We start from the raw sequence: 13,968 nt of genomic DNA on the forward strand, positions 1-13,968 counted from the left end.
ACCTTGTAATTATATTTTTGTAGAGGAACCTCCGACTCCTCTGTGCAGTGATGGTGGCCAGTGGTTCTGCTTCTATCCACTTTGTGAAGTAATCTATTCCCACTATCAGGTATTTAACTTGTCCTGGCGCTTGGGGAAAAGGACCTAACAAATCCATTCCCCATTTTGTAAAGGGCCATGGAGAAGTGATACTAATGAGCTCTTCTGGGGGAGCCATGTGGAAATTTGCATGCATTTGGCATGGCTGGCACTTTTTCACAAATTCTGTGGCATCTTTCTGTAGGGTTGGCCAGTAGAATCCAGCTCGGATCACTTTCCTGGCCAATGACCTGGCTCCGAGATGGTTCCCGCAGATTCCGCTATGTACCTCCTCCAACACCTCGGTGGTTTTTAAGGTCGGTACACACTTTAACAATGGTGTTGATATCCCCCTTCTGTAGAGAACATTTTTCACCAAAGTATAATGTTGTGCTTCCCTTCGGATTTTCTGGGCTTCTTTTTCCTCCTTAGGGAGGATGTCGAATTTTAGGTATTCGACTAAGGGGTTCATCCATCCGAGGTTTAATCCGACCACTTCAAAGACTTCTAGTGTGTCTTCCGTTTTTACCACTGAGGGTTCCTGGAGGGTCTCTTGAATCAAGCTTCTGTTATTTCCTCCTGGCTTGGTACTTGCTAGCTTGGATAGGGCGTCTGCTCTGCTGTTTAGATCCCGAGTTATGTGCTTCACCTCGGTTTCTGCAAAGCGCCCCAAGAGCTCCGAGGCTTTCTCCAAGTACCTTTTCATAGTTGGGTCTTTTGCCTGGTACTCCCCACTTATTTGAGAGGTCACCACCTGGGAGTCGCTGTATACCATCACTTTCGTAGCACCGACTTCTTCAGCCAGCTTCAATCCTGCGATCAAGGCTTCGTATTCTGCCTGATTATTTGAAGCTGGGAATTCGAACTTGAGGGAAACTTCTATCTGGGTTCCCCTTTCATCTACCAATATTATGCCTGCGCCGCTTCCTGTTTTATTGGAGGATCCATCCACGTAGAGTTCCCAGGTAGTCGGTTTGTCCTCTTGATCCCCTGCATATTCAGCAACGAAGTCGGCGAGGCACTGGGCTTTAATCGCCGTCCGAGTTTCATACTTTAAGTCGAACTCGGAGAGCTCTATTGCCCATTGTACCATTCTTCCTGCAATATCCGTTTTTTGGAGGATCTGCTTCACGGGTTGGTTCGTGCGGACTCTTATTGTGTGAGCCTGAAAGTAAGGCCGTAGCCTTCGAGAGGCTATTACTAAGGAGTAGGCAAACTTTTCTAATTTGTGGTACCTTAGCTCAGGGCCCTGTAGAACTTTACTGATGAAGTAGATTGGGTGTTGCCTGACCTCCTCTTCTCTTATCAAGGCTGCTGAGATAGCCCTGTCTGCCACGGAGAGGTATAGGATGAGGTCTTTTCCGGCTATAGGTCGGGTCAAGATAGGAGGTTGGCTCAAAAATTTTTTGAACTCCTGGAACGCCTCCTCGCATTCGGGAGTCCACTCAAACTGGTGCCCCTTTTTTAGTAGGGAGAACAGTGGAAGGGATCTTAATGCTGATCCTGCCAAAAATCTGGAGAGAGCTGCTAGTCGGCCATTCAGCTGTTGGACTTCTCTCAAACAAGTCGGGCTTTTCATCTCTAGGATAGCTCTACACTTGTCGGGATTGGCTTCGATCCCTCTTTGTGTTAGCATGAATCCTAGAAATTTTCCTGCCTCCACCGCGAAGGCGCACTTTGCAGGATTTAATCTCATCCCGTGCAACCTTATGGTATCAAAGACTTGTGAGAGGTCGGATAGGAGGTCGACTTTCTCCATGGTTTTTACCAACATATCGTCGACATATGCTTCCATTAAGCTCCCTAAGTGGGGGGCAAACACCTTATTCATCAGCCTCTGATATGTGGCCCCTGCATTTTTCAATCCAAATGGCATGACCACGTAGCAATAGTTGGCTCTGGGCGTGATGAATGATGTTTTTTCCTGGTCTGGTTCATACATCGGGATTTGGTTATACCCTGAGTAGGCGTCCATGAATGACAGGTATTGATACCCCGAGCTAGAGTCCACTAGGGCGTCAATGCTTGGTAGTGGATAAGGGTCCTTGGGACATGCCTTATTTAAGTCGGTGTAGTCGACGCACATTCTCCATTTACCATTTTGTTTTTTGACTAGCACTACATTGGCTAGCCATGTTGGGTATTTGACTTCTCTGATGAAGCCGGCTTCTAGGAGCGCCTGCACTTGCTCTTCTACTACTAGGGCTCGCTCTGGGCCAAGCTTGCGTCTTCTTTGTTGCACAGGTCGGGACCCTGAGTAGACCGAGAGCTTGTGAGACATGAGCTCGGGATCTATCCCAGGCATGTCGGAGGCCTTCCAGGCGAAGAGATCGGAGTTATCTCTTAGGAGCTTAGTCAACCCTTGTCTTAGGGTTTCCCCTAGGTTGGCTCCTATGTGAGTGTTTTTTCCTTCCTCTTCGCCGACCTGAATCTCCTCAGTTTTTCCCCCGGGCTGTGGTCGTAGCTCTTCTTTAACCCTTGCTCCCCCGAGTTCTATTGTGTGGACTTCTTTGCCTTTTCCTCTCAGGTTTAGGCTTTCGTTGTAGCACTTCCTTGCCAGCTTCTGATCTCCCCTCACCGTTGCTATCCCCGACGAGGTCGGAAACTTCATGCAGAGGTGGGGCGTCGATACCACCGCTCCGAGTCGATTAAGGGTAGCTCTGCCGATTAAAGCATTATAGGCCGACCCCACGTCGATGACTATGAAGTCTATACTCAGAGTCTTTGATTTTTCCCCCTTTCCAAAAGTGGTGTGGAGGGGTAAAAATCCTAGTGGCTTTATTGGCGTGTCACCTAATCCGTACAAGGTGTCGGGGTAGGCTCTTAACTCTTTCTCATCTAAACCTAGTTTGTCGAAAGCGGGCTTAAAGAGGATGTCCGCCGAGCTTCCTTGGTCTACTAGTGTTCTGTGTAGATGGGCATTTGCCAGGATCATGGTGATTACCACTGGGTCGTCGTGCCCAGGGATTATTCCTCGCCCATCTTCCTTTGTGAATGAAATGGTTGGGAGGTCGGAGGACCCCTCTTCAACCTGGTAAACTCTCTTGAGATGTCTTTTACGAGAGGATTTTGTGAGCCCCCCTCCCGCAAATCCTCCTGAGATCATATGGATATGTCTCTCCGGAGTTTGTGGTGGTGGGTCTCTTCTATCCGTATCTTCTCGCTTTCTTTTTCCATGGCCGTCCGACCTTTCTATGAGATATCTGTCAAGCCGACCTTCTCTGGCCAGCTTTTCTATCACATTTTTAAGGTCGTAACAGTCGTTTGTAGAGTGCCCATATATCTTATGGTATTCACAGTAATCCCCGCGGCTCCCCCCTTTTTTATTTTTAATGGGTCTGGGGGGAGGGAGCCTTTCAGTATTGCAAATTTCTCTGTATACGTCCACTACGGGAACTTTCAATGGAGTATAAGAGTGATATTTCCTTGGCCTATCGAGGCCGAGTTCTTCCTTCTTCTTCGCTTCCCTCTCCCTCTCTTTCGTTGAGGGAGGGTGCCTGATTCGCAAACTCGGGTCTCTTAGCCTAGCGTTTTCTTCCATATTGATGTACTTTTCAGCTCTTTCCTATACATCATTTAAAGAGACGGGGTGTCTTTTTGATATGGACTGTGAGAAGGGACCTTCTCTAAGACCATTGACTAGCCCCATGATGACCGCTTCGGTGGGCAGGTCTTGAATCTCCAAGCATGCTTTGTTGAATCTTTCCATATAGGCTCGTAAGGATTCCCCGACCTCCTGTTTTATTCCCAGGAGACTTGGTGCGTGTTTTACCTTGTCCTTCTGGATAGAGAACCTCATCAAGAATTTTCTTGAGAGGTCTTCAAAACTGGTAATTGACCTCGGAGGGAGGCTGTCGAACCACTTCATCGCTGCTTTTGACAAGGTTGTCGGGAAAGCTTTGCATCGCGTGGCGTCAGAGGCGTCGGTCAGATACATCCGACTTTTAAAGTTGCTCAGATGATGCTTTGGATCGGTGGTTCCGTCGTAGAGGTCCATATCGGGGCTTCTAAAGTTTCTCGGAACTTTTGCCCTCATTATGTCCTCACTAAACGGATCTTTCTCTCCTAAGGGAGAATCTTCTCTGTCGGCGTGGGAATTTCGACTTTTGAGGGAGGATTCTAACTTTAAGAGTTTTCTTTCTAACTCTTTTCGTCGCTCCATCTCCTCTTTTAGGTTCTTTTCAGCTTCCCTTTGTCGTTCCCGCTCCTGTTCTAGCTGCTCGAGGCAGCTATGGATTAACCCCATAAGCTCACTAGCGAGAGGGGGTCCTTCTTTTTCTGATTCGCGCCCCTCCGAGGAGTTCACCTTCGGATTTTTGATTCCGGAGGTGCCTTCCTTATTTTGATCATTGGCTTCCTGGTGGAGGTTCTGATCTGCTTCATTGTTTCCAGTGTTCAAATTCTCTTGATCAGAATCTGTCTCCACATGACCTTCTTCAGGGGATCTTTCCGCCATTACTGGTTAATCTCTCGGGTCCCCGGCAACGGCGCCAATGTTACGGTGGGTAACCGGAGATTAATGGGCCAGATGACGTTGGTTGGCCCAAACGTATGAAGGAGGTGGCTTTCGAGTGGACCTGGTACTCGGTGTTCCTCCGTCCGACTTGTACGTGAGAGAAAATGGGGGGTGGTACCTGCAATGACACTCCAATGCCTAAGTTAGCAAGAGTGTGAGCAAGCTGAGAAAGTATTGGGACTTAGTGATACCTGAGGGATGTCAGGGTATTTATAGTGGTGAACCAATAACCACCGCTGAAGTAGTGCCACCTTTTTAGGTGGATAACCGTTCCCATATCTTAGGGAGGTTAAGATATGGCTCTATGAAGTGGTTAGAGAGTTTCTAGGGGCGGTTACTCATTCGAATGAGCGTTATCTGCCAGCTAACCCTCGTATCCGACTTCTTTGGAGTAGGTCGTGTTCAGTACCGACTTCTGGGGATGAAGGCCGGTATTGGGGGAGGGCCAACCCCTTTGGGTTGGGCTTCTTTGCTTGGATCCTGGGTCCTATTTATTGGGCCAGGGTATGAACAATACTAGTCTAATTAATTTATTTAAAAATATTACGTTAGTTTTGTCTTTTCAAAAAATTATAAGGATAAATTTAGAAAAACATTTATGGTAAACTATTTTTGCTTTTTTTCCCCCAAAATTAAAATGAGTATTTATTTTTGTTAAAAAAAGTTCTTATTTTATTTTAAATGCACAAAAATATAAGCCCAAACAGAAGTTGTCTTTTTTTTTTTTTCTCAACCATATAAGAACTCGTCTCCTAACCATGTTTCTTTTCACAAAACTTATATACAGGAGAAACATATTATAGTAGTATTTAAATATGAGATTCAAATGGTTTAATTGTAGAAATCTGAATATATATGAATACAAATAAAAAAAAAAACACTCTGAACTCAATCTTTCATTTCAACGTTTTTCTTTCTCTTTTCTACAAATAAAATAAGAGAAAAAATATTTATATTTTTTATGTATATTTTTAATATTTTTGTAGTATAAAAATAAATTTTTTGTTTTCTTTTTTTATTAATTATTTTTAATATTAAAAATAACATATAAAAAAATTATATACAGTAGATAACATTCTTCGTACTTTCGTAGAATTCCACTATAGAAGATGCTTTCCATAACTTGTACTAGGGAAAAAACATTAATGGAAGGGAATGTCTTTGGTGAAAAAAGAATAATCAGAAGCTTAAAAGATCACGTAAAAAACTTTTATATCAAAGATTGGGATGGCTGCTGTATAATAATTGTTAATAATGTTAGTTTTAACTCAAAGTTATATGTATTTACAGATTGGTATAATATGGTTTAGTTAGACCAATCATTTAATAAACGTTTTTTTCAGGAGGAATTGGTTTACAATATTTTTTTATTAGACTTTACCACATAGGCCATACCCATAACCCACACAAACATAGCTCTTAAAAACCCAACTCGTTTTTTTCTTTCTTAATTTACCGGTCAATATCATAAACAATTTCATATCATTTTCTGTGTGGTTTTAGTTATTTTTTTTCAATAAAATTCTTATTTTTCTTTTTTTGGTAAAATGAAATCAAAACTTGTACACATTTTTGTTTCTATTTATTATTATTATTATTATTATCATCGCCTTTTTTGTTAAAACAAAGCACATCTTTTTTCTGTTGTTGCATATTTTTTTTATTAATAAAAATTAATTTTTTATTTTTTTACACTATTATTTGACTAAAATAAAATAAAATAACAGACTAAAATACACGCAGATGCTCTATGCACGAGAAGTAGTTTCTTTATTCTTCAATAAAATAAAAATATTAATATAATAATCAATAATTAAATTAATTATTTATTATTTTACATATATGACACACTTAAAATAATAAGATAACATATAAAATATTTTTGATATACACTAATATTATTAGGCCTACAATCTAATATTATTAGAGTCATTTTTATTAGGTCTACAATCTATTATTATTATTATTATTATTTGAGTAATTATCCATATCAGCCTCCGAAGATTTTAAAAGCGGACATTTTAGTCCAAAAAAAAATAATATACAGATTAATCCTTAAAATTTTACTCTGACAGATAAATCAGTCCCCAGTTCATTTTTTGGTAAAGTAATTACCCAAATCAGTCCCCAGTTTATTTTCTGGTAGAAAAATTACCCAAATCAGTCCCCAGAGTTGTTAGTCCTAAAAAAAATTAATACACGGATCAATCTCTAATGTTTTTCTCTGTCAGACATAATAGTCTCCGTCCATTTTACTTTTACTATATGTCAACCTTTATTATTATTAACTTAGTTTTGTGCATGTGGACAATGACATTAGCATAATACACTCTTTTTATTAGAAACAAATAAAATAAATAATGATGCTCTAAAATTCAAATTAAAACATTTTCTTTTAATACAAACATGTTTTTTAAAATAGGACATCTTTTGATTATATTAAATACAAAAATATCAAATGATTTCAACCTTGAATTTCTTGTATAATAATCTCTAATAATTTTATTAAATATTATTATTATTATTATTATTGTTGTTGTTGATGAGTGAATATATATATGGTATAGTATTATTGTGTAATTTAATAATAATAATAATAATAATAATAATTATTATTATTATTTTACTTTTTTTTGGACAGAATTGTTATGTCTAACGGAAAAACGTTGAGAATTAATTTGTATATTAATTTTTTGGGACTAAATTGTTCGCTTTTAAAATTTTATGGGACTGATCTGAGTAATTACTTTGCCAAAAAATGAACGGAGACTGATTTGTTTGTCGAAGTAGAACTTTAGGGATTGATTTGTATATTATTTTTTTTTAAAGATTAAAATGTCCACTTTAAAAATTTTTGGAGACTGATTTGGATAATTACTCTTAAAATAATAATAATAACATTAATAATTATAATAAAAAATAATAGTAATAATAATTTTAATAATAAAAAAATACTAATACTAATTATAATAATAATAATGATAATAGAGATATTATAATAATAACAGCAACGATAATAATGACCCTAATAAAAACAGAAATAATAAGTGAAATAATAATTATAACAATAATAAAAAAGAATAGTATAATAGATAAAAACAAAAAGATCAGTATAAAAGTAAAGATTATTACAAGAAAGATAATATTAGCCATAAAGTTAATTTATATTCAAATTTGTTCTAACTACTACAATTTAATATTTACGAATCGATCCTTATATTTTTTAGTATCTTTGTTTATTGCCTGATCCTTCAAAGTTTAGATTATACTTTTCTCACCGAAAAAGGCTCCTTGAGTGGACATGCCGCATGTGAATATTTGTGGAATCAATTAATCATTCATAATAAAGTCAAACGTACTATGATTCAACACCAAAATCTGTCTGCTAAATAATCAAGGAGCAGTGAAATGATCAGCTAACTTTTCTTGTGTTTTCCCCCCACCAAATCACTGTTTCTCTTCCCTAGTACCTTCTTCACCATTTTGCCTTTCCAATTTCCATAATCAACCTGTTTCTTCTTTACTTTACTTACCCATGTTCAATTTATGGTTTGGTTTGTTTTCTTTAAATTTCCCACTACTTACTTTAATTGGAGACACAAATTTAAAACAAAGATTTCACCTCCTTAATGCACAAACTATATGTGGAGGTATAAAGCAAATAATTGTATCTAAAATAACTTTTCTGCCAAATATGATTTGGACACATTTGGTAAGGAATAACTTTGTATCGTATCTTATAAGAATATAAATTTTTACTGTCTGTGTCAAGATTTAGGAATACTATACTAGGTAATTTGTAAGTATATTTATATAAATATTTATAATAATTTAATGGAAAAAACAATCTTTTTTTTCTTAAAAGTATTTTTGTTAGTAGAAAAATAAATTGAAAAAACGATGAAATAAATTCATTATGCTATTTTCATTTCAATCGATTGAAGATCATGACAAACAATTAACGTTTTTTTTTTTTTTATATATTTCGATGGAAATACTTGTGAATAGTATTTTTTGTAGAAATAATATTCTTGTTCATTTCGACGATGGCCTAGAGAAGGTCGGATTAATCTAGGGTTGCCTTTTAAACTTTTAACTTTGACACCAAAACATATTTGAAAATAAGTTGCAGTTGAGTCATGCATAATTGCGAAATCAGACTCAACTTCAACTTGTTTTTAATTGTCTCATAACTAACAGAATAAAACAGAACAAAGAAGAAAAGTTAGTATCATCATATATCCTTATTCAACCACTTTGTGCACTATAATCTACATTAAGTCTCCACCACAATCATGGTAGAATTTTCACTATCTTTTTTAAAGATTATAAACACCAATTCCCTAAAATTCTTTCTAATCCTATCAAGGAACTCACAAACTTCTAACCAAGCTTCTTTCAGCTAAGCTTTCTAGCTTAGACTCTCAATAATAAATGCTCACCCAACTTAACAAAAAAAAAAAATCTCTCAGGATCATGACACAAAACAAAAAATACATCAAAAGATATCGATATATATATATTTAATAGTTTTTTCTCCAAATTCAACTCTCTTTGTCTTGTCTCTCATATGACTTTTTCAAATGTCTTAATATTTTTTACCAAAAAAAACAAAGAAAGATAAATCAAAAAAGAAAAATATTCAATGTAACAACATAAAGGAAAAAATAAAAATAGCTTGAAAGCTATGAAAAATCCAAAATTTCAATTCTCACTCCTTGATTTCAACTCTTGGCCAATTACTCCTTTTTATATAAGGGTAATGTTTCCAAAACTTAAAGTGGTCCTTAGAATAAAGCCTGAGCACAAAGATAACATTGAGCTTGTCTTCTTCTCCTAGAATCAGAGCAAAATCGCGGAGGTAGTAGAGGTGCGAGATTGCAGATGGACAATGTAACTACAACAGAAAATCATGCTTGGAAAGAGTACTTAGTCTGCTGTCTTTATTCCTGTTTTTTCTTTCTTTTGTTGGAGGCCATTTGTCCTGATTGTACTACTTGAATCAGCACCATTGATTTCAACTTTACCTCCAAGTTTCATCCTTTATTCTTTGATTTAAAAAAAAAAAAAAACACTTTTTCTTCTTCTTTCTTGAATTATTGTAATAGCTCATAATAGCTTTAAAGAGCTATTTTGTTTGCACATTTTGGTTAACATAGGTGCAATACTTTTCTTCTTAACTAAATCCATATTTTTATTTTGTCTTTGGTTTCATTATTTGACATCACTTATTTGATGAAAATATTTTGGTGTCAACAAAAAATGAACCACTTTTTCTTCGAGATAAGTCTCAAAGTGGTCCCTGAAATTGCACTAGAACTTCATAATATTCCCTAAACTTAAAAGTTATCCATATTCATCCCTGAAGTTGCATTCTGGGACTCAGATTCATTCTTCCGGCATATTCCGTCCACCTGGCACCACTGGAAAGCTGATCTGGACTCCTCCGTGACACGCTGGCCAGGTAACGGCTAGCTGACGTGGATTAGTAAACTTTTATGGTGCAATTTGGTCCCTAAATCAAAATTAAAAATTTTAATCCCCAAATTTAATCATCATTCTCTTCTCTACAGTAATCCGTCTTTTCTCTACAGGCATAGATCTTCATATCCCAAATTCACAAGATTTTTCTTTTTGTTTATTTTTAGTTGAAATATCTTATAACAATAACAACAACTAGGGTCTTCTTAACAACCATTATTTGAACAAGTTTAACCGCTTTCAGTGACGGACCCAGAAAAATTTTGCAATAGGGGCAAAAATATAATAAAATTTAGATAAATGGATATATTTTTTTGGATTTTCACAATACCCAACAAGTTAAGAACTAATCCGTTATGAATATGAATTTCATTTAAGAGTATGCAATTAGCCAATGAGTTGCTACACATACGAGATAAAATTCGAACTCTCAACACTTGCTTAAGCGGACAACGACTAATCTGATCACTCGGCCAACCCAAATTGATTTAGATATATTTAAAATTTTAAATTATAACTATCTATACGTATTGATAAAGACTAAAAATATACACACAATCACTTATTATAATATTTTTAAATAATAAAAAGATAATTTTACACACAATATAATATTCAAAATAATAAAAACAATAATTTATATTGGCTTTCTTTTTATTTTTAACATAATAATAGTATTTTTTTATATATGTTCTTAAAAAATTATTTTATTTTTTATTATTTTATATTTAATTGTTAAATCTATTTATTATAGTCTTTATGTATAAATAAATTTTTTAACCAAAATAATTACTATAATCAAGACTATTTTAATAATAAATATTAATACAATATATTAATATATAAATAATATTTTTTATCTTAAATAATTTTTTAAAAAATCACTAATAATTTAAGTTGTATTTAATTAAAAAATTAAGTTTTAATTTAATTATCAACTAATTAATTAATATAATAAAATTAATTATCACTAATTTTGAGTTTATTTATGTATTTATTATTATACTAACCCAAATTTAATAATAATAATAATAATAATAATAATAATAATAATATTATTATTATTATTATTATTATTATTATTATTATTATTATTATTATTATATGTTAAGTTTAACAAAAAAATTTAACATAAAACACAAAAAAAATCATTTATATTTATTACTTTGAAGTAATATAAGAAGAGACATATATATAAGTATTAGAGTAAAGTATCGTTTTTGTCCCCAACGTTTGGGGTAAATCCTATTTGTGTCCCTAACATTTAAATCGTCCTATTTGTATCCCTAACGTTTGTAAAAGTGATTCAATGTTATCCTGCTGTCAGTTACACATCATGAGCGCTTTAGTTTGAATTTTAAAAATCTCTTATCGAAGTTAGAATACAAATGTCTGGGATAGAATCGATGATCTACTCCGAAAAATAGCTCATCAAATGTTGAAACTAATTCCTACAATATTTACATAATTCACTTTTTTAGGGACATAATTGAATCTAAACACAAATAGTGGGTATAATATTAAAATCGAACACATCCAAGTGAGACCTAATTGAGAATGAATACATCCAAGTGAGAATAATTGAAATATATAATCTGATTTGTTAGTATAATTGATAGTAGGATAACATTGAATCATTTTTATAAACGTTAAGGATACAAATAGAACGATTTAAACGTTAGGGACACAAATAGAATTTACCCCAAACGTTGGAGACAAAAATGATACTTTACTCTAAGTATTAATATTTTTTTTTTAAATTTTGTGGGGGCAAATGCCCCCTCTTCCTTATATGTAGGTCCGTCCCTGACCGCTTTTATCCCTTTTTTTTCTGTAAGAAAGATGGTGAGATTATAACATAAAAAAAGTTATGTGATATATGTAATTAAAGAAATAATGCAAAGTTTAGTTTCTAAAATTGTGAACGTTCATAAAAATTTGTTGACTTTTAAAAATGATTAAATTAATTCCTAAATTCATAAATTGTGAATCTCAACTCATCACTAATGCTAATATAAAATGTTAAAATGTCAGCATGACATTTGCAAACAAAAAGATGATATGATTAATATTTTAATATGATCAAATTAATGCCTTAAATTAGTTAATTATATTTATTTTGCTTAATTAGTTTTTTTATTAATTAGAGACTAAAATAATAAATATTAAATTAAGTAAATTTTTTTCTATTTTTTTTGTTTCTCTAATATTACCCTTAATTAATTTGAAATACCTATTTAATTATAATAAAATCTTAGACACGTCATTTTAATGGAGATGTCATACGATTTGAAATGGCATAATATAACACTTTATATTAATACTGTAACACCCCACCATACTTAATCTTATGCTTAAGTCATAAGACTGAGATAGAAAGGTATTACGACCTCTAAAAATAAAATGCATACATATATTAATAGAAAGGATATAATAAACTAGGAGTCCTGAAAAACGGTAAACAAAAATCGCAAAACGAAAAGCGCAATGCTCAAGAAATAGGATTACTTGCGTCAGAAGAAAACTAAAGCTTAATAACAAATAACATGAGTAAAGGGTCAATAATATAGAATAACAAGCTCCTGACTCAGCTCGCGAAGTCAAAGCGGGCCGGAGAATATATATATATATACATATATGAGCAACCCCAAATACCCAAAATACATAATAACAAATCCTAACTCTCCTATAACCTCTATGAGGAACAAAATAATCAAGTTTCTTGGAAAGAAAGCTAAGTTACTAAGTATATATATACATAAGCTGATAAACCAAAATATAAATATTCCAGGAATTACTCCGCTTCAGGAATCCAGATGCCTAGCGAGGAGTGTTTCGACCTGCATCTGAAAATAGCAACACAGTATGGAATGAGAACCGAAGGTTCTCAGCATGGTAAATGTGCCACACTATAATAAATAAGGTCCTGAAAATGCCAGAGGCAATCCTAGAACTCCGTCATACAATTATAAAACTTACTTTCTAAAACAGAAGCCATAAATAGGGGTAGGTATACTAAATTTGTCTAAACTCACTCAATCCTAAACCTAACCTAATATCAAACTATTTCACCCTTCCTCCGTTCCTCTGTCATCCAAAATTCAGCAAAGATAAGCAACCAGACAAATTCACGCACAAGTAATAGGCAGATAGTGCAAGTAGCAAGTATAGCAGGTAGCAGGATGTATACATACAGTTAGGCAAACTCAGGAAATGCATAGCAATCAAAACAAACAAATGCACATGATGCATGCCTGTCCTGTGGCTGATGGGGCCCATCTGTCGGTTATCTAGCCAACCCGACAAGTCCGAAAACCTTAGACTGTTCCCCGTCGCGCATCCCAAGAGTCTATGCATAGAGTTCACATTCATTTATCATATAATCACTCAATTGGGGTTATTCATACCCGAGAATTTATACGTGTCCGGTCACTCTTACGATGTAGGGTCAACAGAGTGTCGAGATTCAACCTGGAATACGTGGTGGCGAGCCACGGTTCTGTTACCCAGGGAAACTCGTATCTCAGATATCATTCATAAGCCATTTCATATTTATAATCAATATATCATCATTTATCAAGTCTTGGCATTAAACTCCTTAAATACTCTTATCTTCTTCAGATACGCCATCATTTACCTCTTACTTCATCCTCAAGTTATCCTATTTTCCTAACTTCGCTTATCCACTAGACTTAGAACTACACTTTAAGCCTAAAAAGGAAGAAAATCGAGGTTTAGAAGTGAAAATTTGGCTTAAAATAGTCAAAACCAATTTTTGCAGCAGGCAGCATCTACGCGTCCGCGTAGGCCACACGCACGCGTGGAGCATACATCAAGTGACGCGTATGCGTGAGTCATGCATACGCGTGAATTTGCACACACGCGTACGCATG

The sequence above is a fragment of the Arachis hypogaea genome, chromosome 20 (genome assembly GCF_003086295.3).
Source record: "Arachis hypogaea cultivar Tifrunner chromosome 20, arahy.Tifrunner.gnm2.J5K5, whole genome shotgun sequence".
Lineage (NCBI taxonomy): Eukaryota > Viridiplantae > Streptophyta > Magnoliopsida > Fabales > Fabaceae > Arachis > Arachis hypogaea.